General features: G+C 45.2%; 2 pseudogenes; one reads left to right on the top strand and one right to left on the bottom strand.

The window, feature by feature from the left end:
* Positions 1–1,584: 1,584 nt before the first annotated feature.
* Positions 1,585–2,520, bottom strand: LOC125546582 (ubiquitin fusion degradation protein 1 C pseudogene; annotated as a pseudogene).
* Positions 2,521–9,947: 7,427 nt separating this feature from the next.
* LOC125549685 (small nucleolar RNA Z247) lies at positions 9,948–10,089 on the top strand (annotated as a pseudogene).
* Positions 10,090–18,181: the final 8,092 nt, after the last annotated feature.

Raw genomic sequence — 18,181 nt, forward strand, 5'->3', positions numbered from 1 at the left:
TCTCTGTGGGTGTGTGTTAATAAAAATGGTGTGCACTCCAACACATAGGGAAGTAAGTTCATGTACTAGCTCATGAGCAAGGCATCCCAAATCCCGTTTAACTAGAACCGATGAGCACACAAGAACATAACTCAGACTCGGAGACAAGGCAAAGCCAACACGTCAAGATCGTCAGACAAGGAGGAAAATAGGCTAGAGCACATAGGGATGACGTCAGTCAACTGAGATTTAATCAAGGGGTGTCCTAGCCAGATCCCATTTCGTATTATAGACATTGATAATTTTTTCTGTAAATTTAATGAAATATAGAAAATTTTAACTTGTAAATATTTATATGCGTGAAACAATACATAGACAATGACACTACATATAGATCCCTTAATCAAGACACACTGAAATTTTGCCAAGTTTTCACCAACATCTACGTAGAAAGCCACAAAACATTTGTGTCTCAAAAATGAAAAGGGCATACATTTTCCGTGGCAAACTTAAACTTCTGTGACACTAACAACAAACCATCAACTACAGACTCTTTCAGCCGTTACAAGGGTTAGCTTCTATTGGTTCCCTTGTTCACTTCTTTTTTTCGAGGAGAGGTTCACATGTTCCCTCAAAGACAACTTATGTTCTTCTCAAAGAAGCCTTATGCCAAATAAATAGTGCATAATTTGAAATTTTTCATTTGTAATTTTTTCCTCGGACCGAATTGGGTGGTTGCTATTCAGCTATTTTATATATATGCCTACAATGTTTTTTCTGCATATCTTTGTTTTCATATGATTAACTCTTTGTTTACATAAAGAAAGAAGTTTGCGATTCTCTGAGCCAGCTTTGAAGCATTTCTTTCCTTAGCACCACTTTGTAAAGAATAGTTTTCCTTGTACAAATCACCAGTATGTGTGCAAAATAGCAACACAACACGAAATCGCCATCTTCTAGCCTGAAAATAGAGACAAGTACAATGCACATTTTTGTTGCCTCCATTATATTATTACATTATTGAATTTGTTCCTTCTATATTCAAATAATTGCTTCTTAGGATAAACTAAAAAATGGCATTGTTATACGTGCATTGCATGCGCATGATTACTCAAATCCCGTTTAACAGCGGTCAACAAGCACACGACAACATACTCCCTTCGTCTCATAATGTAAAAAAACATTTTTCAAGCTGCTTTAGCTTAAAAAATGAACTTATGTTATAGGACGGAGGGAATAACTCAGACCGGGAGACAAGGCAAAGCCAACACGTCAAGATAGACGGAGAAGGAGAAAAATAGGGGATCCCAATTTCGTATTATAGACATTGATTATTTTTGCTGTAAATTTATTGAAATTTCTATAACTCGTAAATACTTATATGCGTGAAACAATACATAGACAATGACACTAGCTACACAGATCCGTTAATCAGTACACACTGAAAAATTTGCCAATTTTTCACCAACATCTAGGTAGAGAGCCACAATACATTGTGTCAAAAATAAAAAAGCACCATATTTTCCTTGGCGAACTTAAACTTGTGTGTCACTAACAACAAAACATCAACTGCAGACATATTGTTTCAGTCGTTGCTTGGGTCTTCTAGAGGGTATACTTCTGGCCGGTGAACCATTTAGCCTCCTTGTCCTCATCACCGTCCACCTTCTTTTTCGACTTGGCGCCAGGGGGCGGCACCACCACCGAGCCGCGGCGGCCGAAGAACCGAAGCACATGCTCGCTAGCACTCTTCCCCTTGACCGAAGAACCGGCCTCCGGCGCCGGTGCAGGGGGCGGCGTCTCCACGGGCTTGCCGTCCATCCTCATCCCGACGCCGACGAACCGCCGCTCGCCGCCGTGGGCGCAGTCTTGGCATGGGGCGGCGGCGACTTTCACTGGCACCGGAGCAGGAGGCTGCACGTAGTCGAGCGGCGTCGCGAAGTCGACCTCGCAGTCGGTGTCGAGGGTGGACACGGCGTCGGCAGGCTTGGCCTCGACGACGTCCAGGAGGTACCGCCGGCCCCCCTCGGCGACGGCGATCGTGTCGCCGACCGTCACGCACGGCGTGTTCAGTCTGACGTTGAACTCGAGCAGCCGCTTGAGGTCCTTGGCTCCCAGAAAGTCCATGGTGTGCGGCCGCAGCTTGACGGACGTGGCCTTGGGGAGCGACGTGCTTGTCATGAGCGCCAGGTCGTCCTCCTCCAGCCCGAGCCGCACCATGGTGAGTGCGGGCACGTACACGAACCCCTCCTCGGCGCCGAACTCGAGCATGCCGCAGTTGGTGGCGTCGAGGGTGGCGGCGTTCTGGACCCGGAACATGAGCGGGTACTCCACCAGCGCCGAGCTGATCCCGTCCAGCGCCGACGCCGGCATCACGACCCGGTTGCCGTCGTCCGCTCCAGCCTTGCCGAGGAGGGCCATGGGGCGGCACCGGAGGTACTGCGCCCACCCGATGCGCGACCGCTTCTGCCGCAGGTACGCCTGCCACGCCTCCTCCGCCTGCCACTGCATCGACGATGATCCAGCCATGGCTGCCTCCATGAGTAAAGATCTACAGATCGATCTGAACTTTAGAACGAACTCGATCGATCGCTCAATCCGCCGAGTCGAGCCGTGGATTTGTTGGCCGGGAAGAGGGAGAAGGGGACCGCTTTTATTTAGGAAGTTTGGTGAGTGCTACAGTCGGTTCGGTCCGAGTAGAACCGGGGGCCGACTACCACAAGGTGTAGGTCGCAAAACGAAGCGGGAAATTGCGCGGTGAAGCTAGCAATAATGCTAGCTCCACGAAACCATTACAAAACACATACCGTGCCTCTCGAAACATGCACGCGCCCCGCTATATTAATATATAGCAAACACTGAATAGAGCCAACGATAAATGCTCTGACGACAACGGTATAATCACACCCAAAGAAAAAGATACAAAAAAAACAAATGCCGACAACGACGGATCAACAAAAATGAAGAAGCCCACAACTCCGAAGCGCCGGTACCATACAACACCACAAAGAAGGGACATGATGATGACACGCTGCTGCCAAGGGTTTTCCCTGGTACACGGTGAGGAGAGAGGAAGGGTAACACCTAACGCCCTTTAGGAAGGCCTGGCGGCACCCTTAGGCGCCACCATGTTGGTGTCGGACAGGCCGACAGGGATTTCTCCGGATCCCAACCATCACCCCGAGCGCTCCGAAGCACTCCACCATACCGACCACCACCCTGCGCCAGCACGATCTTGAAACCACCCACGTTGTCTCACCACGGCATAGAGACCTGCACAACGAAGAAGAAGAGCCGCCATGGACTAGCGGCAGAAGCACCACCGACATGCGGGAGGGACGAACCTCCACCGCCAACGACAGTATCCGACCGGGCGCAACAACAGGAGCAAACCAGGCACTCACAGGCCCGCCTGGGCCCCGAGATGCCCGTAAAACTCTCGTTGTCGCGCTGCAGAAGGCACGCCATTAGCGTCGCCGACCCCCATCCGAGTGGCCCCTCTCTTCAACGTACAGGAAGCAGAGAGGCCGCGCCGGAGCCAGCCCGCTCGGACACAGATGGTCCACCATCAGAGTACTACTTTTGTCAGTCTAATAGGCCGGATTACTACTTTTTGTCAGACAAAGACGCACATGCATCAACCTCTTCTCTTTCCCTTGCAAACAAAATCCATAGACTTTATTTCATCTTAGCAAATTAAAAACATCCATATCTTTTAAACCATATGTTCGCATTTGAAATCATTTATATATTTGAACTCTTGATGCCAAGACCTTTGAAACTAGACCGATATTGGATACATTTCAAACACATTTAAATTTCAACATCTCACATTTCGTATGTGGAACTAACATGTTTCACTTGAAAATGTGAAACAAGCGAATACAATATTTCAGAATTGTGAAATAATAACTACGGAAATTGAAAATGTAATATACAATTGTGGAATGATTATTTGAAAACATGAATAATGTATTTCAAAAGTCTGAAAATGTGCCATTTCACAAATGAACAATTAAAAAGATGTGATTTTTGTGAACCGAGCCAATAACACATTTCTGAATTGTAAAATAATAACCACATAAAGTGAAACTGTAATGTATGATTGTGAAACTGATTATTTCAAAATGTGAAATAAATTGTTTCAGATTTTCCAATAATCAGTTTCACAATGATACATTATAATTTCACTTTCTACGGTTCCTATTTCACAATGCAGAAGCTACATTTCACTTTCCAACAGCTCGTTTCACAAAAACCACATCTAGTTTAGTTAAAAAAAATACTTAATAACATATTTCACTCTTTTGAAATAAAATTGTTACATATTTCCAAATAATCAGTTTCACTAGTTGACATTTTGGTTTCATTTTTTTTCACTTTCAAAGCTGATATTTCACTTCCTTAGTCTTGTTTCACAAAAATCACATTTTTCAAGTGAAATAGGTTTGTTTCACATATGAAATGTGAAACGTTGGAAATTTTAAACGTGTTTGGAATATATCCAAAATTGGTTTAGTCCTAAAGGTCTTGGCGCCATGAGTTCAAATATATAAATTATTTCAAGACAAACTTATGTTTTAAAAGATATAAATGTTTTTAACTGGCCAAGATGAAAGGAAGTCCATGAATTTGTTTGCAAGGGAGAGAGAAAAGACAAATGCATGCGCCTTTGAGAGAAGAGAGGGAGAATGAGCTGTCACATCCATGCTGCCATGTAAGCACAAATGGTGTGGGCCAATAGTTGTATTAGACCTACTATTCATTTTGTACAGCAAAAAGGGAGAAATAATTGCTTTTCGTGGACAGAATCTTAAAGTGGGTATTGAATGGTGAGATCATTACTGGTATATGACGGAACTGCTCAAAAAGACTTTCACGTCGGCAAACCAGCCCGCGTGGCGGTCACACAACATGGAGAAACCCGAGGCGCCCCTATATCTCGTCTTCAGCGAGTCTAGGTTTTGACTTGCTGAAGGGGGCGGGCGAAATGGACCGGCCCACGAGCGTGGGAGGCCACAACCTCTTTTTTTGTTTCTTGCTTTATTTTTGTACTTTTTTATATTTTAAAGTGTTCTAAATATATATAATACAAAAAAATCTAAAAACATTTGAAAAATGTTGAACAAGTATATGAAAAATGTTAATCAAGCATTCGTAAAATGTTGAACAAGTATTTGGAAAAATATTTAACAAGTATTTGAAAAGATGCTAATCAAGTGTTTGGAAAATATTGAACAAGTTTTCGAAAAGCGTTGAACAAGTATTTGAAAACTTTCAATCAAGCATTCGAAAAAATTTGAACGTGTATAGAAAAATTGTCTATCATGTAGTAAAAATGATGATTTTTGGAACATATATTAATCAAGAATTTGAGAAAAATGTTGAACAAGTATTAAAAAAATATTATTCAATTATTTGGGAAATGTTAGAGTGTGTATAGAAAAAATGTTGACCATGTATTAAAAAATGATGAAAATATTGAGCATGTATATAAAAATGTTAATCAAGCATTTGAAAACATGTTGAATAAGTTTTTGAATAATGTTAATCAAGCTTTTGGGAAATGTTAAATGTATACAGAAATAATGTGGACCATGTATTAAAAATGTTAATCTATTTATTTGAAAATTGTTAATCAAGCATTAAAAACGTATAGAAAAAATGTTGACCATGTATTAAAAATGCTAATATTTTTATTTGAAAACTGTTAATCAAGCATTTTACAAAAATGTATAGAAAAAATGTTGACCATGTATTAAAAAAATCTTGTATATGAAAAAGCTTAATCAATCATTTAAAAAATGTTTATAGAAATAATGTTGATCATATATTAAAAATGTTGATTGGTAGCGCAAAAAATGTTAAACGTGAATTAGAAATTTTTTGTTGACATATATAGAAAATGTAGAATAAAAACGAATAAGGAACATAGAAGGCAAAAAAAAGATAACAAAATGACCAAAGAAAGAAGAAATGGAAAATAAAAACCAAAGAAACAAATGCAAAGAATGAAGGAGAAATAAAAAAACCGGAGAAGAAAAAGGAAAAGAAACAAAAGAAGAAAAAAAGAATCCAAAAAACTGAATAAAACAGAAAACGGTGGAGAAAATCAGCTTGTTTACCTTAAATCTGTTCACGCCTTGAAGTTCATCACGAACCAGAAGTAGTGGCGGTGGCTAGCATCGCTAGCTCTTATCCAGGAGGCCCAGGTTCGAACCCTAGTTTCGCTCGCTTTTTCCTCTAACTTTTCTTTTATTAAGTGGGCCAGCCCAGTTGCGAGAGCTGCCGCCATCTCGCTTAATGCGAGACATAGCTCTCGCGGGAAACTCAGGCCTGTTCATACTTGTGGGCCCGCCCCAGCAAAGCCAAACATAGGGTTTTGTTGGGTTGGGTCAAGTCCTTCTCTATTTCTCCTTGTGCTCCCCTCCTCTGTTTTTCGGTGTTCCACCAAGGTAGGGGAGGATGTCGGGGTGAGGTTATCACAAGAGCGGTGACGAGCAGACCGTGGCGAGGACTTCCGCTCTAGGTTGCGCCCTCTGCTGCCACCAACGCCCTGCACTAACACCAAGCGGCTCCACGTAGTGACGGAGCCCCGCCTGAACGCTCACAGGTATGCTCGTGGTCGTCCTCTCGCACGCGCTTGCATGGGTAGGGAGCAGCACACCTTGTCACACCATCCATCGCGGCCACTCCCACCATCTCTGGCCTGGGCCATCTAAGACCATGATGATTAATGACAGTTGGACTTGGACTCCCCCTTGTCGCTTCTCCTCCAAGTTGGCATACAAGGGCTTTTTCGAGGGTCGGCCTTTACTCAACTCGGGCATGGCCATCTGGAAATCTTGCGCACCCCTCTATTGCAAGTTCTTTGCTTGGCTTGCCGTTCGAAGAGGATTTGGTTGGCCTAATTGCCTTGCCAGGCACAACCTCTCTCACAACAAAATCTACACCTTTGCAACGCCTCCCCTGGAGATGCTTACCATCCATTGATCGGTTGCTTGATTTCTAACATCAGTCACTCAGTCGTCACTTCGGCCATCGGTGCCTCCTTCTCATGTTGATAACATTATCGGAGTGGTGTTACTCGGATGGGCATGGAGTCTCGACAGATGACAAAAAAACTCAACTCTGTTTGTCATGTTGGGCATCTTGTCCATCTGAAAAGAACCGAACAACAACTTTTCTTTTGTTCACTTGATTGCTTGTTAGATCTAATAAAACGAAGAGGCTTTCTGTTGGTTGAAGGTTGGGTCTAAATGCTTGGAACCCCCCTTCCCTATGCCAAGTAATGTAGCCTTTTGATCGGCAAATGAGTTGCTAGGTTCATCGTTGTTGTAGTGCTTTCTTATTGCGGCTTAATTTGGTTGTGTGAACATGTTATCTGTCATACTATGTAATATCTTTCTTCTATGTATGCACGTAGTCCTCTTGTATAGTTTTCAAAGAAGAAAAGAAATTCACTTAGATTTACTGATCAAATCAACAGTACAAACACCTTGTATCAATGTTCACGCGGTTGATCGTCCTCATCCTTTCGTGTGGGTCAATGGTGCGCCACTCATATTGCTCCAACTCTAGAGGCAACCCATCATTATTGATTGTGAACAGAAGTCATCAAAAAGATGGTCATGTCACTAGACACGCAGCTGCAAGTGTCGCCCCCTGACCGCAACTGCATGTCTTCAACGTGACAACAACTTGGTGGTTATTTGTCGGGGGGGGGGGGGGGGGGGGAGTTGCATATCTGGCATTAAGCATGCATTTGGAAGTGCCATCCCCGTCTTCAACTGCATGTCTTCAAAGGGACTAATACTCTATAGTGTTTTGTCGGAGGAGGTAGTTGCATGTTCGTCGCTAGGCACACAACTGTAAGTGTCACCTCGACTGCAAATGCATGTCTTCAATGTGACTGGAAGTCAGTGATGTATTGTCGGGGAGAGGGAAGGGAGGAGGCAGTTGCATGCCCGTTAGTAGGCATGCAACTACAATAACATGTCTTCAATGTGACTACAACTTTTGTGGCGTGTTGCCAAGGGGAGGGGGTACAGCCCCGCTAACAACTATAATGTGTTGGACCGCATCTGGGGATGTCAGTCAGTCGCATGCACACACTAGATATGCAATTGCACATGTCGCACCCCTACCCCCTCCCTCGTGCACAAGAACAAGGGTTACAACGCGACTGCAACTTTTTGTGGTATTTTGTTGGAGGAGGAGGGTACAACCAGCCAGCAACTACGAGGTGTCGGTACAATGCGACTGTAACTGAGAGATGTCGGTCAGTCTGATGCACACACTAGACATGCAATTGCACATGCCACAACCACTAGACCTGCAGGGGGGAGGGGCGACTGCAACTTGGGGGAAGTGATGTCGGCTAGTTTTTTTACCAAAAATTGGGAGGTCGGCCAGTTTCATGTATACCGCCAGACCTTCAACTACATGCGTCACAACCAGTGTGCAACTACAAGGGGTACAACGCGCCTGCAATTGAGAATTTGTTTCCTATATTTTTTGTTTTCTAGTTTAGCTTTAGTTTTCTGTTATCCTTTATTTCCCATTTTTATTTTCCTTTTCCTATTTTACCTTTTTTTATTTCTTCTCTTGTTCATCGGGTTAGTTTCTTCCTTTTTCCTTCATAATCATGTTTTTTCCTTTTCAGTTAGTAGAAATATACTTTGTTGTGTGTATATAAATATTAAAAAATATTTAAGTTTTTTTTTCAAAAATACATAGTGAACATTTTCCCACTATGTGGTGAACATTTTTTTCAATATACAATGAACAACTTTTAGAAGTGTTCATGCAATTTTTAATAAATATTCACACATTTTAGAAAGTGTTTATGTATTTAAAATATATGCACATATTTTTTAAAACTGTTCATGTAATTTATAAACATTCAGGCATTCTTAAAAAAAATGTAATCTTAGAAAAATATTTACGCACATCTTTACAACATGTTCATGTAATTAAAATGGTGTACACTGTATATTCCTCTCTGTGTGTGTGTTAATAAAAATGGAGAACACCTCCAACACATACAGAAGCAAGTTCATGTGCTAGCTCACGAGCAAGGAATTGCAAGCACAAAGTCCAACCCAAGTCCCGTTTAACTACAACTTACGAGCACATAACAACCGTGAGCCAGGGAAGACAACACGTCAAGATCCTCGGAGGAGGAAAATAGGCCGTGTTAGAAAGTACTGTACTTTGGGTATACGGTATTGTATAAACCGTACTCACCCGTAGATAGGGCCAGATCGTGTGCATGTGTTTGTTGTAATCTGGTAGTTAGGTTGTTAGGGTTTATCCTCAGATCTTGTATAGGTTTTCTTGAGGATCAATCCATAACCTAACTACCGCGCCTCGTATCTTATCTCTGGCTATATAAACACGTAAGCGTCTCTGCCCAAAGGCATACGCTTCCACGCAAACTTTTATGGTATTCGGAGCCTAATTCCTCTACCGCATCCAACCTAGTAGTCATGGCAAGCTCCAGCACCGCCGCCGCCGCTCCATACGCCCTCATCCCCATTGCTGACAAGCTTCACCGTGGCAACTATCTCGTTTGGCGCGCGCAGGCCTTAGCCACCATCCGCGGAGCCCAATTGATCGACCACCTCAACCCCGATCATCCGTTCCCGGAGCCCAAGCTTGCTGACAAGGACGGCAAGCCCACTGATGTGCCAAATCCGGAGCATCTCATCGCTCTGGCGCAAGACTCCCAGGTGCTGAGTTTTATCTTCAATTCAATCTCTGCTCCTGTGATGATCCAAGTCGCCCACTGCACCAAGGCCGCTGCGGCATGGACCGCGATCAGGGAGATGTTTCTCTCGCAAACGCAGACCAACATCGTCAACACGCGGATCGCCCTCTCCACCACCAAAAAGGGCACCGCGACCATCGCCGAATACATCGGGCACATGAAGGCGCTAGGCGACGAGATGGCTTCAGCAGGGAAGCCGCTCGACGATGATGACATGGTCTCCTACATCCTCGCTGGACTCAACTTCGACTGCATCTCGTTTGTCTCGTCCATCTACGCTGCAAGAACCGAGCCCATCAAGGTAGCTAAACTTTACTCCCAGCTGATCGGTTTTGAAAAACGTCTTGCCATGTTTGAAGGAGGAAACCAGTCCTCTCAGTCCTCGGCCAACGCCGTGCCCCGTGGCCATGGTGGCTACGGTCACGGAGGCGGCCGTGGCAATGGTGGCCGTGGAAACGGAGGAGGTGGTCGCGGCTATGGAGGCCGTGGCAATGGAGGCGGTGGTCGCGGCAATGGAGGCTGTGGCAACGGCAACGGAGGAGGCAATGATCTTCCTGAGGTCGTCTGTCAGATCTGCAAGAAACCAAACCACACCACCGTCGAGTGCTACCGCCGCTTTGACATCTCTTTCGCCAAGAACGAAAAGAGTGCAGGATCAGCCACCAACTCGTCCTATGGAGTGGACACAAACTGGTACCTCGACACGGGGGCCACGGATCACATCACCAGCGAGCTCGACAAGCTGACCGTCCGCAACAAGTACCACGGCAACGAGCAAGTCCACACTGCAAATGGAGAAGGTATGGAAATTAGTCATATTGGTCAATCCACTGTTCGAACCCCTACTCATGATCTTCATCTTAGAAATATATTGCATGTACCCGATGCCACAAAAAATCTTATTTCAGCTCATCGTTTGTCCACTGACAACAATACCTTTCTTGAGTTCACCCACGTTTCTTTTTCGTTAAGGAACAGGGAACGAGGAGAACCCTCCTCCACGGCAGGTGTAGACGTGGTCTCTACCCCCTATCATCGGCTCCGTTGACTTCAAGCAAACAGGCTTTTGGTGTCAATAAAGTGTCCACGGACAGGTGGCATAGTCGGCTAGGGCATCCTTCATCCACTATCGTTCGTCATGTCCTTAGCCACAACAATATTCCTTTCTCTAGTAGTGAGTTGAATAAAGAGGGTGTTTGCGATGCTTGTCAATTGGGCAAGAGTCATGAACTCCCTTACCCAAATTCGTTCAGTGTATCTAAAGCTCCTTTAGAGCAAATTTTCTCCGATGTATGGGGGCCTGCCCGTGATTCTATCAATATAAAAAACTACTATGTGTCTTTTATTGATGATTATAGCAAATTCACATGGATCTATCTTCTCAAGCACAGATCTGAAGTTTTTAAGATCTTCCATGAATTTCAAGCGTTAGTAGAAAGATTGTTCAATAGAAAAATTATCACCATGCAAACAGACTGGGGAGGCGAATATGAACGCCTAAACACCTTTTTTCGCCAACTAGGAATTACTCACCATGTCTCTTGTCCACATGCTCATCAGCAGAATGGATCAGCCGAAAGAAAACATCGCCATATTGTAGACGTGGGACTTTCCTCTGGGCTCATGCCTCTATGCCCCTCAAATTTTGGGATGAGGCGTTTCTCTCTGCCACATATCTAATAAATCACACACCCAGCAAGGTGATCAACTATGAAACTCCCCTAGGCCGTTTATTTCGTGAACAGCCAAACTATCATTCGCTTAGAGTCTTTGGATGCGCTTGTTGGCCAAATCTCCGCCCATATAATTCTAGAAAATTAGAATTCAGATCCAAACAATGTGTTTTCCTCGGATACAGTCACCTTCACAAAGGCTTCAAGTGCCTTGATGTTGCTGCCGGCCGAGTCTATATATCCCGTGATGTTATCTTTGATGAGACGGTTTTTCCGTTCAAAGCACTCAATCCAAATGCAGGCACCCCTCTTCGCTCTGAAGTTTTGTTGCTTCCCGAAACTACTCCCTCCGAGCCTATTGATCATGGGGAAGAACGTGTATTTGATCAACATGCTAAATTTCCTACTAATCCTAGTGAAAATCCAGCTCCCATGTATCATTTTATGCAGCCAAAACAAGACGAAAATGGCGCGGAGCACGAAGCAGATCCAGGTGCTGGCACCGCCAATCCCGAGGCTGATCCTGGCGCTGATTCTGGCGCAGGTGGCGCAGGTGCAGGCAGCCCAGGCGAATCTGCCTCGGGTCAGCGCACCCTACCCAGAGAACGACGCGTGGGTGCGTCAGGCGCTGGTTCCCCAGGTGGGCCTGTTGGAAATATGCCCTAGAGGCAATAATAAAAGGATTACTATTATATTTCCTTATTCATGATGATTGTCTTTTATTCATGCTATAATTGTGTTATCTGAAAATCGTAATACATGTGTGAATACATAGACACCAACATGTCCCTAGTAAGCCTCTAGTTGACTAGCTCGTTGATCAACAGATAGTCATGGTTTCCTAACTATGGACATTGGGTGTTATTGATAACGAGATCACATCATTAGGAGAATGATGTGATGGACAAGACCCAATCCTAAACATAGCACAAGATCGTATAGTTCGTTTGCTAGAGTTTTTCCAATGTCAAGTATCCTTTCCTTAGACCATGAGATCGTGTAACTCCCGGATACCGTAGGAGTGCTTTGGGTCTACCAAACGTCACAACGTAACTGGGTGACTATAAAGGTACATTACAGGTATCTCCGAAAGTGTCTGTTGGGTTGGCACGAATCGAGACTGGGATTTGTCACTCCGTATGATGGAGAGGTATCTCTGGGCCCACTCGGTAATGCATCATCATAATGAGCTCGATGTGATCAAGTGGTTGATCACGGGATCATGCATTACGGCACGAGTAAAGTGACTTGCCGGTAACGAGACTGAACGAGGTATTGGGATACCGACAATCGAGTCTCGGGCAAGTAACGTACCGATTGACAAAGGGAATTGTATACGGATTGATTGAATCCTCGACATCGTGGTTCACCCGATGAGATCATCGTGGAGCATGTGGGAGCCAACATGGGTATCCAGATCCCGCTGTTGGTTATTGACCGGAGAGGCTTCTCGGTCATGTCTGCATGTCTCCCGAACCCGTAGGGTCTACACACTTAAGGTTCGGTGACGCTAGGGTTGTAGAGATATTAGCACACGGTAACCCGAAAGTTGTTCGGAGTCCCGGATAAGATCCCGGACGTCACGAGGAGTTCCGGAATGGTCCGGAGGTAAAGATTTATATATAGGAAGTCCAGTTTCGGCCATCGGGAAGGTTTCAGGGGTCACCGGTATTGTACCGGGACCACTGGAAGGGTCCCGGGGGTCCACCGGGTGGGGCCACCTATCCCGGAGGGCCCCATGGGCTGAAGTGGGAGGGGAACCAGCCCCTAGTGGGCTGGTGCGCCCCCCCCTTGGGCCTCCTCTGCGCCTAGGGTTAGAAAACCTAGGGATGGGGGCGCCACCCTTGCCTTGGGGGGCAAGGCTTCCCCCTTGGCCGCCACCCCCTAGGAGATTGGATCTCCTAGGGCCGGCGCCCCCCTAGGCACCCTATATATAGTGGGGGGAGGGAGGGCTACGCACCCAAGCCCCTGGCCTCTCCCTCTCCCTCCCGTGACACTCCTCCGTCTGCCAGCGCTTGGCGAAGCCCTGCCGAGATCACCGTTGCTTCCACCACCACGCCGTTGTGCCGCTGGATCTTCATCAACCTCTCCTTTCCCCTTGCTGGATCAAGTTGGAGGAGACGTCTTCCCAACCGTACGTGTGTTGAACGCGGAGGTGCCGTTCGTTCAGCACTTGGCCATCGGTGATTTGGATCACGACGAGTACGACTCCATCATCCCCGTTCTCTTGAACGCTTCCGCTCGCGATCTACAAGGGTATGTAGATGCACTCCCCTCTTGTTGCTAGATGACTCCATAGATAGATCTTGGTGAAACGTAGAGAATTTTTTTTGTTTTCTGCTACGTTCCCCAACAGTGGCATCATGAGCTAGGTCTATGCGTAGTTACTATGCACGAGTAGAACACAAAGTAGTTGTGGGCGTCGATATTGCCAATTTGCTTGCCATTACTAGTCTTATCCTGATTCGGCGGCATCGTGGGATGAAGCGGCCCGGACCAACCTTACACGTACGCTTACGTGAGACCGGTTCCACCGACTGACATGCACTAGTTGCATAAGGTGGTTGGCGGGTGTCTGTCTCTCCCACTTTAGTCGGATCGGATTCGATGAACAGGGTCCTTATGAAGGTAAATAGAAATTGGCAATTCACGTTGTGGTTTTGGCGTAGGTAAGAAAACGTTCTTGCTAGAACCCTATTGCAGCCACGTAAAAAACTTGCAACAACAATTAGAGGACGTCTAACTTGTTTTTGCAGCAAGTGTTTCGTGATGTGATATGGCCAAAGTTGTGATGAATGATGAATGATACATATGTGATGTATGAGATCATGTTCTTGTAATAGGAATCACGACTTGCATGTCGATGAGTATGACAACCGGCAGGAGCCATAGGAGTTGTCTTTATTTTTTGTATGACCTGCGTGTCATTGAGAAACGCCATGTAAATTACTTTACTTTATTGCTAAACGTGTTAGCCATAGTAGTAGAAGTAATAGTTGGCGAGCAACTTCATGGAGACACGATGATGGAGATCATGATGATGGAGATCATGGTGTCATGCCGGTGACAAGATGATCATGGAGCCCGAAGATGGAGATCAAAGGAAGCTATATGATACTGGCCATATCATGTCACTATTATTTGATTGCATGTGATGTTTATCATGTTTTTGCATCTTGTTTACTTAGAACGACGGTAGTAAATAAGATGATCCCTCATGATAATTTCAAGAAAGTGTTCCCCCTAACTGTGCACTGTTGCGACAGTTCGTTGTTTCGAAGCACCACGTGATGATCGGGTGTGATAGATTCCAACGTTCACATACAACGGGTGTAAGACAGATTTACACATGCAAACACTTAGGTTGACTTGACGAGCCTAGCATGTACAGACATGGCCTCGGAACACAGAAGACCGAAAGGTCGAGCATGCGTCGTATAGAAGATACGATCAACATGAAGATGTTCACCGATGTTGACTAGTCCGTCTCACGTGATGATCGGACACGGCCTAGTTAAATCGAATCATGTTATACTTAGATGACTGGAGGGATGTCTATCTGAGTGGGAGTTCATTGAATAATTTGATTAGATGAACTTAATTATCATGAACTTAGTCTAAAATCTTTACAACATGTCTTATAGATCAAATGGCCAACGTTGTCCTCAACTTCAACGCGTTCCTAGAGAAAACCAAGCTGAAAGACGATGGCAGCAACTATACGGACTGGGTCCGGAACCTGAGGATCATCCTCATAGCTGCCAAGAAAGATTATGTCCTACAAGCACCGCTAGGTGAAGCACCTGCTCTCCCTGCAGAACAAGACGTTATGAACGCTTGGCAGACACGTGCTGATGATTACTCCCTCGTTCAGTGTGGCATGCTTTACAGCTTAGAACCGGGACTCCAAAAGCGTTTTGAGAGACACGGAGCATATGAGATGTTCGAAGAGCTGAAAATGGTTTTTCAAGCTCATGCCCGGGTCGAGAGATATGAAGTCTGTAAGTGCATCTAGTGCCACCCCTAGTTGGTTTTGGAGTATTGACGACAAACATAGTTGAGGGACTAATGTGTTTGTGAGAAGTGCAGGAAAACACAGGTAGAAGTCCCTCATTGATTCGGTTTTACTACCAGAGATGACCCCTAAAAATGTATGAAGACATTGAAGACAAAGGTGGTATATGAAGATATTCACATTGAAGACTATGACAACAGAAGACACGTTATGAAGCCTATGGAACTCGAAGACTTAGATCTTTCGTAGTTCTTTTTATTCTTGTTGAGTCATAGGAACCACCGTACTGTTAAGTGGGGTCCAGGAGAACCAGTCAGAATGACTGAAGTGATGCCTAAATCAAAAACCTATGTCTTCGAGTGAAGACAATGAGAGCGAATCTTGTCCAGAGCCGGACAAGTCAGCTTTGCTTGTAGCCCAAGTAAAGTTGCCATGAGAGTTCGAAATCTGACCGTTGAGACACGTGTCAGTTCCTTAGTAACCCAGGGTCATTTCGGACAAATCAGGTCGGGTTGCCAAGTGGCTATAAATAGCCCACCCCCACAACCATAAACAGTTGGCTGCTCAGATTTCAGTGCACGGCTTTTGTCGTTTGAGAGCAACCCACCTCGAAGCCTTTGAGAGAAAATTCCTAGCGAGGAGAAAAGCCCTAACCACCCAGTGCCAGAGTAAATTGGGCATCACTTAAGTCTTCGTGTCTGAGTGATCTGAAGACTTATTACACTTGAGGACTGTGCATCCTCCAGACGGTTAGGCGTCGCGTTCTGAGCATCCAAGAGAAATTGTGGATTGCCGTGAACGAAATCTGTGAAGGTTTGGGAGTCTACCTTGAAGACTTACCAGAGTGATTGGGCGAGGTCTGTGTGACCTTAGCTCAAGGAGAAAACGGTGAGGACTGGGTGTCCTGAGCTGCGTGTTCAGGACTAGGTGTCCGGGACTGTGTGTCCTTTGGTTTAAATACCTAGCCGCTCCAACCAGACGTACAGTTGTCACAGCAACTGGAACTGGTCCAACAAATCATTGTCTTCAACGTGTAACTGGTTTCATCTTCACTTCCTTTGACTTACTGTTATTCATTGTGAAGCCATTGCATGCTTGCTCTATCTTTTGTCTTCACAACGTAACTGTATGAGTTGTTTGGCTTCATAACTTCTTCCTACCTGATCCTTATTACACTGAAGCTGTTTGTCACTGTGCTTTCACTATATTGAATACTTGACCATGGCTTGCCTTGTGTAATCTAACTTCCGCTGCATAGTAATAGGCATAATCTTCACTGTTTGTCTTCATAACTCCCAAGTTTTGAAGACTTTCATAAAAATCGCCTATTCACCCCCCCCCTCTAGTCGATATAACGCACTTTCAATTGGTATCAGAGCTAGGTGCTCCCTTGTTCTGTGTGATTCGGTTTAACCACCTGGAGTTTTAGCTATGTCGACTGCAGGGATAATCAAAGTCTCCGCTGCTTGCCCCGTCTTCGATGGAACTGAATATCCCTACTGGAAGAATAAGATGCGCATGCATCTTGAAGCCATTGATGTCGACCTATGGTATGTCGTCGAGAACGGCGTTCCCAAGGTTGGAGAAGGTGTCACTGCTGCTGATGTCAAGAAATTCGTTCAACTGGACTCTACTGCCAAGAATATCATCTGTGGTCATCTGACCAAAGGACAGTATGGCCGTGTGAGTGCCTTGAAGACATCCAAACTGGTCTGGGACTGGCTCTCCAAAGTTAATGAAGGCATCTCAACCCAGAGAGATCAAAGAATCAGTGTCCTTCGCAATCTCTTCAACCGCTTCAAGCGAAATGACAATGAGAATGTCCAGCACACATTTGAGAGACTCACTGACATCACAAACGAGCTTCAAGCCCTCGGTGCCACTGAGATCACCAAACATGAAATCGTCAAGACGCTGCTGAGATCACTTGATAGTTCGTTTGACATCCTGGCCCTGATGATTCAAGAACGTCCTGATTTCAAGACACTCGATCCGTCTGACATACTTGAGAGGCTCAACACACATGAGTTTCAGCTTTCTGAGAAAATAGATATCTACGGTCCAAACTATGGGCGAACTCACGCCTTGAAGGCAAAAGCTGCCTCCTCATCTGAAGAAGAATCTGACTGCAGTTCTGATGATCCTGAAGACATTGGAAGAGAACTTGCAATGCTAGTGAAGAAGTTCCAAAAATTCACCAAGAAGAAAGGCTTCAGAAAATCTTCACGATCAAGCTCAAGGAATGATGAAGCTTCTGCTCATGACTACAAGAAGAAAACTGGACACTTCATCTCTGAGTGTCCACAGTGGGACAATGAGAACAGAAGGAAGAAGAAGAGCAAGGAATATGATTCTGACGACAAGAAGAAGAAGAAATACTCAAAGTCTTCTTCCAAGTCTTCATCAAAGTCTTCATCACACAAGAAGAGCTCATCTGGCAAGGCACGTGCGTTTGTTGGAAAGGAGATGGATTCAGAGGAGGAGTCCGCATCTGAGGAGGCAGAGGTGGAGTCTGAGGAGGAGTCTGATTCTGGCATTGCGAGTCTGGCTACAGAATACGTCGTCAAGTCCATCTTCAACACTGAAGACAATGACTGCATCACCGACACCGACGCAAATGACAAGAACGACTCCACTCCTACCTACTGCTTCATGGCACGCGGTGCCAAGGTAAACACATGCACTACTCGCTATGAAACATCTAGTGACGATGACTCTGAATGTGATTCAAAACCTAGCTAC

Source organism: Triticum urartu, chromosome 3A, assembly GCF_056163025.1.
Source record: "Triticum urartu cultivar PI428250 chromosome 3A, HENAU_Tu73, whole genome shotgun sequence".
NCBI classification, from domain to species: Eukaryota; Viridiplantae; Streptophyta; class Magnoliopsida; order Poales; family Poaceae; genus Triticum; species Triticum urartu.